Here is a 13,481-nt window from a genome sequence, read left to right as displayed (position 1 = left end):
ATATGAAATAACTATTTTTAAATGAGGCTGATTTCAGTATAAAGCCTGATGAAAAATTTGTTCCCACCAACTATGCCACAAGATAAAAGGCTTAATATGATTGTGTGCTGGAAACCTCAGATAATGGAAATATTATGTACAACTTTGCATTTTAAGAATAGAACAAGAGTGTTATGAAACACTGAATATATATCTGAATGTTAACAATTCTTAAAGTGACTTAAATCTAAAAAAGTAAAGTTTCTTTGAATTTGGCTGCCTCCTCTGTATCACTCTGCTGAGTTACTTAGGCACATAGCTTCTTTTAGCTTTTGTGTTCTATCTAAATCTCCTTTCACATTTCTATGTTGTTAATGTTTAGTGATTCTCTTAAATGTATCTGTCTCTTGTGTGTTGAAATTGATGTGTGTGTGTGCTCACATTTGGGCATTTAAAGATAAATGTATGATTCCATGGGTGCCGATTTCGTTCCTTTCATATCTAACAAAATACTCTTCTTTCACAGATGAATGGTCTGAATTTTATTTTCCTAATGGTAGTGTTTTTGAGAATTTGGTGAATGGGGAAATGTTTATTAAAATGTTATTTTTAGCAAATATTATAAATAAAAAGAGTGCAATAATTTAATAAACATGGCGCAACTGAGATACCATTAACTGTTTTATAATAATGGTAACATTATCAAATAATATAAAAACCTATAATGCTATTAATTTACCCTTATCCATATCTTATAGAAGCATTACCAAAAATATAAATAAAAGATAAAGAATATTTGTCTATTTGGGGATGTGTTTGATGCAGCCTTAATATTTTTATAGGATAGTCTGACCTTAAACTAGTTTTTTTTTAAATTTCTTGTATTAGTTAGATATTTTCATTGAAAAGTTAGTAGTAAAATGTCTTATGTTATTAAGATGGTGACAGAGTGTTTACTAACTTCCCTCCCCTGCCCATTTTGAAACACTTTATGGCTGGTTTAGTAGTATTTCATTGGAAATCCCATAAAAGGTAGCCAAAAAGTGCCTATACGTATAAAAATGATACACATGCACGTGTGCTTCTGTATGTGTGTGGGTTGGGAGGATAGAAAATGAAAAATTAATGGATTCTTTATAAAAATCTTGCATTGTTTTGTCTTAAATTGTTTTGTCTCTAAAAGGGGAGACATACCTAGTTTCAAAGGCTCATCGAATAACAAAATAGTTATCCATAAGATATAAAAACTAATTATACTTATTTTATTGATACTGGATGAGAATATTCATTGAGTTAGAAACTCTTGAAACATTTATGTCACAAAGGATCAGATAAATCATCTTCGGGAACTGACCTTTGTGTATGGGTTTAAGCCAGTGCCCCGGAAAAATAATTCTGTTCAACAATTTAACGGGTCTGACGTCAACTCCCCAATGTGCAAGCACTTTCTATAATTTATAAAAAAAGGTAACATGTTTTAAAAATTCTACTACCTTTTAGCTCTTATGCCAAAATATATAAAAACCCAAAATACCCAAGTCTTGAATATGTTTAACATTCATTAGAGTCCTTGGCAATCTGGTTTAAGGGGGGGGGGGGGGTTAAAAAAAGGATTTGCAATGTTATCTCATGGAAATTCAAGGACTGAAACAAGTACAGCCAGGCCTCATGGGGGACATAATTGGAAATTAGGCCACACTTTGTATCTCTCAGGGGCCACATGGTCTCCCTGTCACCTCCCTCACTTCCCATCTGTTCTCTACAGCAGCAAGAATGATTCTTAAAAATGTAAGGCTGATATTATCTTCCAGTAACCCGCTAGCGGCTTCCCATCTCTCTGGGTAAAAGCTAGCATTTCTGACACAGGTTCACAAGCCCTGTGTGATCCTGTTGCTCACTCCATGTCTGCCTGGATACCCTCTCACTTGCTTTCTTGCCCCCACTATAGCAGGCATGTTCCCCCTCTTGCTATTCCTCTGACTCTCCAAGCAGACACCGATTTCAGAGCCTTTGCGTCTACTGTGCACTGTGTCCAGTGTACCCTTTTCATGATTATCAGCAGGGTTGGCTGGCATCTTCACCGCACTCAGGTTTCTATTCAAAGGACATAATCAAGTATGCATCCCTGACCATGCTACCCCAAATAGCAATTCCCCCATTACTTTTAAACTTCATGGCCTGCTTTATTTTTATTCCCACAGTTTTCTCTCCTAATGAAATATAATTTATATTCTTGTGCATTTTCACTGTCTCTCTCCCACTACAGGAATAAGTTTCATGAGAACAGGCACTCTGTGTTATTCATTGCGGTATTCCTGGCACCTAGAACAGTGCCCCGTACATAATAGGAACTCTATACGAATGTATTAGAGGCATTAAATGAATGAATGTTCTCTCTAATCTCCACTTCTTTTTTGAGTCTGCACCATTTTTTTTTTTTTCCCCTTCTGCTAAGCTGCTTTCTCTGCATCGGCTAGCACACAGCTCATAATTGCTACATGGCCTTTCAGCTGCAGTATTCTCCACCAACTGGCAACTTCTCTCTTTTACTTTAGTTCAAATTCCTGAAAATTTAATTGGACAGGCTTATTTTTTCCAGTAAGGACACACAGACCATACGTTTCTGGCCAGTCTCTGGTTATATTCTTTTTGGCCAGGTATATATTCCTGGTCTAATAAGGCTGAGCCAGGTCACAGCATGGATGATTAGGTGTGACGGGCTATGGACAGGAAGCCAGGCAACACAAACATGGCTAGTACATAAAGCCATTGCAGCCAGATCGACACCTGTGCTCTCTGTTGTCCCAAGTCCTGCTCATGAGTCTGACATCACTCCCCAATTCAGTGCATCAAACTTCTGTGTCCAAGTCCTTCCTGACAAGATGGCTTCTCTGTTTTTTTGTTGTTGTTGTTATATTTCTTTGTTAGATATCACTGTGCATCTACAAAACTCCTATAATAAATATATCCTTATTTGTTTCTTGATCCTAAAGGCAGCAAAATGACCTTGCACTCTTATTCTCCCCAGGCTGTTCCACTTATGCTTTTGAATGGTAAGAAATCCCATGTACCTTTATAGAGATCCTGTTGTGGACACACCCTAAGGTGACCCCCAGTGTGTCACATCCTTGCTAAGCTCATCTTTATAGTTAGTGTGGGTGGACCCTGTGACTGTTTTTTACCCAGTAGAAAATGGCAAAGGTTAAGGGATTTTGCAGATGCAGTCAGAGTCCTAAATCAGTGATTTTGAGTGAATTGGAAGGGAGATTGTTATGGGTCAGCTTGACTTAATTGGGTGAATATCCTTAAAAGAGAGACTGGTACCTTCCCTAAAATGAAGACCCATTGTCCTGGTGGCCTTAAAGAATCCAAAGATATGAATTTTTCCAACAACCTGGTTGAATTTGGAAACACACTCTTGGGCAGCCCAGGTGGCTTAGCGGTTTAGCGCTGCCTTCAGCCCAGGGCGTGATCCCGGAGACCCGGGATCCAGTCCCACATCCGGCTCTCTGCATGGAGCCTGCTTCTCCCTCTGCCTGTGTCTCTGCCTCTGTCTCTCTCTGTGTCTCTCATGAATAAATAAATAAAATTAAAAAAAAAAAAAAAAAGAGAAACACACTCTTCCCCAACCAAGTCTCCAGATAAGAACACAGTCCCATTGCTTTGGAATGGGCATGCTGCTGGCTGGACTGCACCTTCTGGGCAGCCAGGCAGGCTCAGTTCTTATCTGGGCCACTGCTATTGGTCTGTATGGTATGGGTGGAGGCAGGAGCAGGGAGGGTGCCGGCAAAAAAGCTGGGAATAGATGCTTGGTGGGGCTTACACTTTCAGCAACCCTGCCTCAGCCATGGCCCCAATCAAGGTGGGAGATGCCTTCCGTGGTGGTTTTTGAAGGAGAACCTGGGAACAAGGTGAACCTGGCAGAGCTGTTCAAGGGCAGAAGGGGGTACTGTTTGGAATCTTTGGGGTCTTTACCCCAGGCTGTTCCAAGGCCCACCTGCCAGTGTTTGGGGAGCAGGCTAAGGCTCTGCAGGCCAAGGGGGTCCAGGTGGTAGCATGTCTACATGACTGTTAATGATGTTTCTGTGACTGAAGAGTGAGGAGCAGCTCACAACTAAGGAGGCAAGGTTAGGCTCTTGTCTAACTCTACTGGGACTTTTGGGAAGGAAACAGATTCATTACTAGATGATCCATTGGTGTCTGTCTTTGGAAATCACCAGCTTAAGAGCTTCTCCATAGAGGTAGAGGATGGCATAGTGAGGTCTCTGAATATGGAGCTGGAGGCTACAGGCGTCACCTGAAGCCTAGCCCCCAATATCATCTTGTATCTCCAAGGCCCAGGGCCCAGACATATTCCTTCACCCTTTTCAAATTTCACCTGCCCAGCCCTGGATGGAGGGCCCCAGTCCAACTTCAGCAGGGGCCACCCAATGGGAACTTTCATCAAATTTCTGCAATAAACATTTCTGGTTCACATTAATAAAAGGAGAAGAAGGAAGAAGAGGAAGAGGGATGAGGTGAGGGGGGAAGGAGGAGAAAAGGAAGAAGAAAGAAAAGAACACAGCCCAATTACTACCCAGATTATAGCCTTGTAAGACTGAGCAGAAGACTCATCTAAGCGATGCCTGGACTGCTGACCTACAGTAAGTGTGAGATCATAGATGAGCTTTGTTTTAATACACTAAGATTGTGATGATTTGTTAACTAGCCATAGAACAGAAACATAGATCTTTTATCCTTGTTCACAGGAAAAGACAAATATTTAGGGGCCCCATGTTATTTTAGTCCTTTAGACCCCATGTGGGATCTTCGACTTGGATTTTTTTTTTTTTTTGCTTTCTTTGAGTTTTACATGTTAAATTGTAGAAATAGAAATATTTTGCTTCCTCATTTACTTCTAAGTATACTCTTTTTTGGGAATTTACTCTTTTTTGGAATATTTTATTCTGTCTCAGTGTCTTAAGACTAACTTTAGACTTTCTTTCAGGAGACAACACATTACCACCCTACTTTTCCTCTTGCCCTAGCCACATAATTATCTCTTTTGCATTTGACATCAACTCCTATCATTTTCAGCTTTTTATTCTGATGACATAGACACAGTATCTTTGGCTGTGAAATTTATATGTCTCCGCCTCATTAATGTCTCACTTTCTTGTTTGTGCATGCAAGTAGTTATTTTATTTTTCATTAAAATCATTCTATAAGTACTGGGGAGGTTTTACTTAAAGAATGATTTTGTAAGGTCAAAACATTTATGGTAGGAAGAATTATCCCCTAATTTATCTGTTTGTTACATCTAAATGTTCATGTACCACATTTTACTTTGTAAAAGTTGGATATATCTGTGTTTGGTCACTACTGAATACCTTATCATTTGTAAGTTCCCAAATGCTATTTATTCTGTTTGCAATATTAAACTGTATATTTGAATATGTTGCCTAAGAAGTTCTATATAACCCAAACCACAGTGCAGCATATAAATCATATAATCTAGGAGTCAGTTAGTTAACTAATATGTTTTCATATTCCAGAGTGCTGAGAGTTGAGGGTATAGAGACATAAAGAGTTAACATTCTTTTTAATCCCTTCAGCACATGAATTTTTAGAGACTTTACAGACTCATAAAAATTATAGTTTGAATATTTGGTACATACTATCTCTATTTAAAAGAAAAAAATCTTACTTTAGAAAATACTTTTTTTTTTTTTTTTTAAGATTTTATTTATTCATGAGACACACAGAGAGAGGCAGAGACACAGGCAGAGGAAGAAGCAGGCTCCATGCAGGGAGCCCGACATGGGACTTGATCCTGGGTTTCCAGGGTTTCCAGGCCCTGGGCTGGAGGCAGGTGCTAAACCGCTGAGCCACCCAGGGATCCCATTTTAGAAAATACTTAATGGTATATGTTCAAAAAGCTAATACATGCATTTATCGAATACATGAAAATAAACATTTGAGATGAAATACTGATGAAATATTTTTTTCTATGTTTATCCTGCCAGTAATTCTCAAACACCGATTTGAAATTGAAGTGATTAAGAATTTTTGTTTCCCAAAAGGACACCCACACAGAGTATAATCAAGCCCTGGTCCACATTTGGCTGGAAAAATATACAATCACTATAGCTGGGTCCTTTATTAAATCATTTCAAAGACGCGCTTTAATTTTAAAAGAAGGGTGAAATCCCAAATCTTGTTGCATGGTGGAACTAGGAATGAGGTGGAGTGGGGGATGGGGATAACAATCACGTTCATTTTGATCTGTAGGGAATAACAAAACATTCAATAATCACATTTCTAAATGCATATCACAGCAGATAAGCCTTTAAGTGCTCTATTCAATTAATTAATTAAGCTTATATCTCATTCAGGTATACAAATTATCCTCTTTAATGGAAAGAAGCTTAGGGGAGATATTTAGAGGGAAATTAATTCAAGGAGCTTTTGTTGAAATGTTTAAGTCCTATGAACACCTTATCAAATGAACTATAACCAAAACTGTTTTTTCTTGTTTTCATACTCAAGTCAGTCTAATGCCCTGAAAAGGAACACACTAAACATTTCCAGAGGTAAGGTTTGCAATTTTTTTTTCCAAGTAATAAAAGCATATTTAACATGCTTGCACTTTGTTAGTTCAGAGGCATAGATCTCTCTTTTGGAACACTTCCTTTTTGTTATTATACACCAAGCCCCCAGTAACTTCTGATAGCATCCAGTGTTAATTATTTTCCTTTGAGATGAGTAAAAAAAAAGAAAGAAAGAAAAAAAGAAACAAAATTTGTCACCTCTTGTTATTTGTATATAGACGAGATCGCAGTTTTCACTGTGAAGTATGAAAAAATCCAAACATTCACAGGCAACAAAAGACAGAGACCATAAAAAAAAGTTCTGATGAAATGAAAAGTAATAATTAGACTAATTTTAAAAATGAATAGATAATGAAAGGCATGCATTTTAACCTTTTTAAAAATTTGCATCTTCCTTTTGTCTTTAAACATAGATACGTGTCTTTTGCCTTCGATTTTTTTTTTTTAACTTGACTTGCTGTCCCATTCTGTTCAGGATAAGTCAATGCTTTATGGTCAGGTTGTTTGACACCTTCTACTTCTATTTTCCATCTTCCCTTTTCTTGCATTTAGATTTTTTTTTTCCGCCTTAGATTTTTTTTTTTTTTTAATTTGACTTGCTGTCCACTCTGTTCAGGATAACTCAATGCTTTATGGTCAGGTTGTTTGATGCCTTCTACTTCTACTTTCCATCTTCCCTTTTCTTGCATTTAGAATTTTTTTTTCAGCCTTAGATTTTATTTATTTATTTATTTATTTATTTATTTATTTATTTTTAATTTGACTTGCTGTTCCATTCTGTTCAGGATAACTCATTGCTTTATGGTCAGGTTGTTAGACGCTTTCTACTTCTACATTCCATCTTCCCTTTTCTTGCATTTAGATTTTTTTTTTTTTCCGCCTTAGATTTTTTTTTTTTTTTTTTAATTTGACTTGCTGTCGCACTCTGTTCAGGATAACTCAATGCTTTATGGTCGGGTTGTTTGACGCCTTCTACTTCTACTTTCCACCTTCCTTTTTCTTGCATTTAGAATTTTTTTTTCAGCCTTAGATTTTATTTATTTATTTATTTATTTATTTTTAATTTGACTTGCTGTCCCATTCTGTTCAGGATAACTCATTGCTTTATGGTCAGGTTGTTTGACGCTTTCTGCTTCTACTTTCCATCTCCCCTTTTCCTGCCTTTCTGTTTTTAAAAAAAAAAATGCATAGGAAAGTGTAAATAAAACAGAATGCTTATTTGGCTAGGAATTTGCGGGCCTTCTGGTCCCACCTGGTTGCTCTGAGCGCGCCGCAGCTGCCTCGAGCCGCCTCCAGGTGGCGCCCTGGCGCGCGCTCTCCGCGCGGCCGACCGCTCGCCAGCGGGCGGGGACTGGGAGCCTGGGAGCCGTGCGCGCCGGGGCTGAACCCAGCTCGCCTCGGAGGTGGGTGCCGAGGGCCGGGAGCGGCTGCAACAGGGCGTCCCTCACTGTCCAGGGGTTTCCACTTCTGAGCGCAAAAGGGAAGAACTTAAGCGGGCGGCCAGTTGGAGCGTACGTTGCTCGGTAGCGTCTCCAAGCAGCACGGATCGCGGGCGGCTGAGCCGGTACGTGCAGGAGAAAACTACTGAATTGCGATTGTGCTGGGTGGGACCCGCGGGACGGTTCTTTGTGTGCGGACGTTGTGTCCTCACTGTGCCTGCGTGTGCACCCATTTCACTTGCACCTGGGTCGTGGCGGTGTGAGGTCGCAGCCTTTGCCTTTCCCACATGATACCGTGAAAGCTTTGCAGGACCTCGTGGATGGAAATATGATCTAATGGTGTCAAGAAACCCATGGTAATGCCACCAAAATACTTTTATGTTTCTTTGTTACAGAGAGAGAGAGAGAAAAAAAAAGAAGAAAGTATATCTAAACCATATTACCATGTGGTTTTACCAGCTATGACTTTTAAAAGACAATAGAAAAAAAATGTTTAACTGCGGTGGACTAGATACTGGATCACTTTTACCTATAGGTGTAGACCCAGGCACACCTGTAAAATACGAAAGATTTTCATATCTGTGTGCAAGGAAAGATCTTGTGTAGCTGATGATGAAAAATACCCATCTTGTGTATGTACATTTTGTATGGTCTATGCCATGTCAATATGTGTTGTGGACGTGTAGGCAAGAACATACATATGTTATCTGCATGCAGAGTCATTACACAGTTGTAAAAACATGCATGCTCTGGGTACGGATGGATTCTCGCACCATCACACACAGTATTTCTATCTGGGTGACTTAGTAGGAAGATCATCTATTGCTAAAAATAATGATAATAAATAAATCTGAATTCAAATGGCATTTAATTCTTTGAATTGTTTCAGTGTTGCATTTTAAATTCCCCAAGTTTCCATTCAGTTGTGCACTTCGTTTGTGCTTTTCAGTTCTGAGGAAAAGTTTGGTTTTTATATTTTGAACATAGAATATGCCCTGAAGTGCTTATGTGGAAATAGAATGCATCGACTTATAAATATAGATTCCCCTGGACGTGAGGTTATTATTAGAGCTGGAACGCACAAGAGCTCTGAAAACTTGCGGGTTCTGACTGTGGGAGTTTATGGTAGAAGCTAGTCAGCCGCCTGAAAGACCCAAAAGTTCAGAACAACATTGCAAATGACAGAGGCTGAGGCTTTACTCTCAGTATTATGACTCTAAAACTAATATTAGGCACTTAAAAACTTGTATGTATTTTTTTTGGCAACAGATTTGTACATGAACCAGGTACTGAATTTTATGTTCTCCCATTGCACACAGCAAATATAGCACAATTGCAACGTGAGAAATATGAATGGACACCCCACTGTTTAAGATAGTATGCCAAAGAAAGCCTGAGATACCAGGACGGGTTAGAAACAATCCCTGCCCTCAAAAAGTTGCCAGTCAAACGACTAGGATGGGCATTTGTATGAGCTTGAGTATATAGTAAAATAGCAAACCAGAACAAGTGCTATTAGACAGGTGCTTGCCAAATGTATGTAGCTTTTAAGATGAGAAAGAAATCTGACTTAGGGACTTTATATTATAAGGTGCCCCTCTCGAGAGATGGGTGGAAAGATTAGTTTTGGTGAGTAAAGATAATGTCCAGTCAGGAATTGGATTTATGTTGGGTATTGCTTTCTTCATCGATCTTGGGGGGTGGGGTGGGGGGGTGAGCAGTAAGAGATAATGTTAAACAGGTGTCTGTGTGTGGTGGAGGAGAGGGGGAGGTATTAGAGAGGCCTTGAATGTCAGGCAGACCATATTGGATTTTCATCATTAGTTCATTCCCAGTATCACTAACAATATAGGCATTAAGAACTGTTTTAGAAGTATTGAGTGTTAAAAAAAAAAAGTATTGAGTGTTTTTTTTTTTTAATTTTTTTATTATTATTTATGATAGTCACACATAGACAGAGAGAGGCAGAGACACAGACAGAGGGAGAAGCAGGCTCCATGCACCGGGAGCCCGACGTGGGATTCGATCCCGGGTCTCCAGGATCACGCCCTGGGCCAAAGGCAGGTGCTAAACCACTGCGCCACCCAGGGATCCCAGTATTGAGTGTTGTGCATAATAGCATGAGCCACTCTGAAGCTTTACAATAGATTTATGGTTTCCTTATTGTATATCTACCATAATGAGATATAAATTCCAAGACATGGAAATCTTTTTCGGTATTATATCCTCAGAACCTAGAAGTTTCTTGGAAAAAAAAGTATTTATCTACTGTATGAATGAATGAATGAATGAATGGTAAAAGGGGGATAAGGCCAGGCTTTTATATTATTTACATTTAGCTTTCCTATTACTCATCAATGATTAACATCCTCAAAATTCACCAGTTTTTTGCAACTGTTGTTCCAGCTGATTCCGGTAATGAAAAGCAAGTCCCCTAGAATAGCCACTATTGCTGTTTAAATCTTCCTCTGATAATTAAAAGAAGGAGGGGAAATCCTGAAATGGGGGAAATTTAGAGATATTTAGGTTACGGTGTCTTAGACTCATGTATCACTCACTATATAATACTAATCTTTCCATCTCTCCAGTAGCCACATATATAAAAATCTTTGAAAAAAAGGATATAAAGTAAATAAAATGATACACTGTTTATCTTTAAAAAAAAAATCTTCCTCTGTTTTTAACCTTTTACATGAATCGTCTTTTCACATTTTTAAAGGAGTTAACAAACTCAGGGAAACAGTTGAAGAGTTTGAGGAATGTCTCTGCACCCTATGGTGCATATTTGCCTTCTTACCTGAATGCCTCCTGTGTCTGGTCGTCTGCAACTTAGTAGAGGTCCGATTCTCTAGGTCCTTTTTGTATTTCTGAGGGGTGCATAGGTATCACTTAGGGGATTGTTAGCTCTTTGCTTCCATGGTTTTAGGGGGCACTGAGGTAGCATGCTTGGGGTCCCAGCCCCCATACACGGAGGTAGTCCTTTTCTCTTTCCCTGTGTAATGATATCTGTAGCTTTTATGGGCAGTGACAGGCACATGTGAAAAAGTTAGTGAAGAAAATATACTTTTGTCATTTGAAAGGATGATACTAAAGGCAGATAGACATTTTAAGGAACCTTATAAATGTGGTTCACTCAACTAAATTATAAATGTATGTATAGTGTCAAACAAATAAAAAAGCCAAACAAACAGGGTCCTTGAACCAACAACATTAAAAGGTAAAGAATCACCTGGAGTTTCCTCTTTCACCCAAGAGAGACCTTTCTTCTGCGATGATGACTTATATATCGTAATTTACTTTCATATGATTCCTCTAAAAATATGCAAGCGTAGGATTTCTCAGTTTAAAAATGTATATTGATGGGGTTTATATGTGTTAGTTAAACTGAGCATGCAGGATTTGATTCACTTTGAGCTAATGAGCACAGAGTCAGGCTTTTTCTCTCATCCGTGTCAGTATGGCAAATTTTCACACCAGCCCTGGTCTCCATCCTGTTAACATACTGTTAATGCTTTATTTTTAGCCCGTGTGAGAGGAGATGGGAAGATTTGGTGACCAGGAATTTTACCTTATTCTAAGCCCTGGGGCATGGCTTGGCCTGGAGACTAATGGATTAGGGAAGCCTATCTTGTGCAAATAAAGCTGGATATTCAGTTTCAGAGAAGTATACTGCAGTGTATACTGCAGGTTTTTCCCCCTAGTGGTTGACTTAAAGCTGCTGTGTTTCTTATAACAATTGAAATACATTTTTCTTACATAGTACAGCTAGTTTGGCAAGATTCTTTACATTACATTGTTTAAAAATTTGTTTCAGGAGAACGTATAAGTTTCTTTAAATGCTCATTTTAAAAGATACAAATGGAGTGCCTTGGAAAATATATTGGGGGCTTTTTCTCTATTCTTGGAAACCTGGGCTTTCAAAAATACACAACTACAAAATATACACAATAATGAAAATATTCTACTACTGGATTCAATATTATACTCCTTTTTCCTAGCAGAGAGAAAAGTTTTCTTCTTCCTCTGGTGTCCTCATGTCTCTACTTTCTATAGTCGGTGTCACTGAGTCAGTTTAACAGGATTTCTTTTGCCTTTCCAACCAAACTGTAAACTCCTTAAAGGAAAGAAACCATTTCCATGCTCCTATTGCATCGCCCTATTAAACTCAACATGCTGCCAGCCACAAACAGCACTGAAGTTGGGTTTCTGACAATTAACTAAAGATTAAAATCTTATTTTTTTTTTCCTCACAAATTCAAATAAGCAGATTCAGACATATAGCAGTAACTTCTAAGTTGCAAAAGGGAAGTCTTTCTAAAAGCTCTGTGTACTGAAAATGACATGTCACAGCAGAAAGGGGAAGTCACTTCTCTTTAAATCAGGTGTTTGAAATGAGATTTTTAAAAATAATATTTGAAATGCAGAGATATCTATAAAGGCACAAACCTTGCCTTCACTCCGTAAAGCTATTTACATGGATACATGGAGAAGAGATACCTCCTGGCATACCTGTGTCTCTGGGGTGTTGTGTAACTGCAGATAGAATGTTCCAAAGTCAGAATTGCTGAAAGTTAGGGCAAGTCAGAAGTGTTCCTAGCAGCAAGAATTAACCTTAAGGAACCTTAGGGCACTGACATGCTTTAAAGGTGTTCCTGGAAGAAAAAAAAAATCATGTATTTTTTTATAATGAGTATATTTATGAGCATACAAACAACCCGCTACCAAGATGAATAAAAAATGAGAGTTAGCAGCAAACTTCTATTTTAGCAAGTGCTAGAGGGAAGTAATAAAGGATCTGTAGCTGTATTGTTAACAGGAGTGAAGAACGTTTCTTGTATCTCTGGACCAAAGGCTAACAGAAGAGCTCTTGGTTACTAAGATGTATTCTTTTCTGGTCTCAGGCTCATTAACGATGGAAGTAGGAGGGAGAGGGTATAAAGCGGCAGCTGCAGCTGTGGGCACTCAGATCATTTGTCACCTGGCATGAAGTTAGCTTTGGCAGCTCCAGAGTTCCAGCACAGAACACCAGGGAGCAAATGCCAACTGATTGTTGTTCCCCACCGGCTTGCTGGCTGGCTCTGACTCATACTCCAGATCTCTGCTGAAGTGTTGCTTCCCCCAGGTAGCTTTGCCCGACCCCTCTAGACGCACTTAGCACCTTTCTGTCTGCTCTTACAGCTGCATAGTCTCATCCTTGCCACCATACTTTGACCACTTGAAGACCTCCCTGCTCTCTTCACTAGACTCAAGGCAACAGCTGAGTCTTGTCCAATATTGCTCCGTTTCTGTGTCTGGCTTACAGTAGGTTGGTGACTTTATGAATACTGTCCACTGCGTGATGATTTCAAGGATGGGTAGGGGCTTTGGTGTCAGTGAAAGTTGCGTTTGACTCTTGGCACACATTCGGTGAGAGGCCACTCAGACTCTCAGTCCCAGTCTCTGAGGCAATTATATTCCTGTTCCTTAAACATGG

The 13,481-nt window shown here is 39.1% G+C and overlaps 1 long non-coding RNA gene and 1 pseudogene across 2 annotated transcripts in view; both read left to right on the top strand.

Moving 5' to 3' along the window:
- The first annotated feature begins 3,653 nt into the window (after positions 1-3,653).
- LOC121477615 lies at positions 3,654-4,439 on the top strand (annotated as a pseudogene).
- A 3,507-nt stretch (positions 4,440-7,946) lies between these two features.
- The window catches only part of LOC121477496, a 334,919-nt gene continuing 329,384 nt past the window's right edge, over positions 7,947-13,481 (top strand). For both annotated transcript variants that reach the window (XR_005984243.1, XR_005984244.1), the window contains exon 1: positions 7,947-8,133. This is a non-coding gene — a long non-coding RNA (uncharacterized LOC121477496). The remainder of the gene's footprint in view (positions 8,134-13,481) is intronic.

This window comes from Vulpes lagopus, chromosome 17 (assembly GCF_018345385.1).
Source record: "Vulpes lagopus strain Blue_001 chromosome 17, ASM1834538v1, whole genome shotgun sequence".
NCBI classification, from domain to species: domain Eukaryota; kingdom Metazoa; phylum Chordata; class Mammalia; order Carnivora; family Canidae; genus Vulpes; species Vulpes lagopus.
This window is presented reverse-complemented; position numbering and strand designations above follow the sequence as displayed.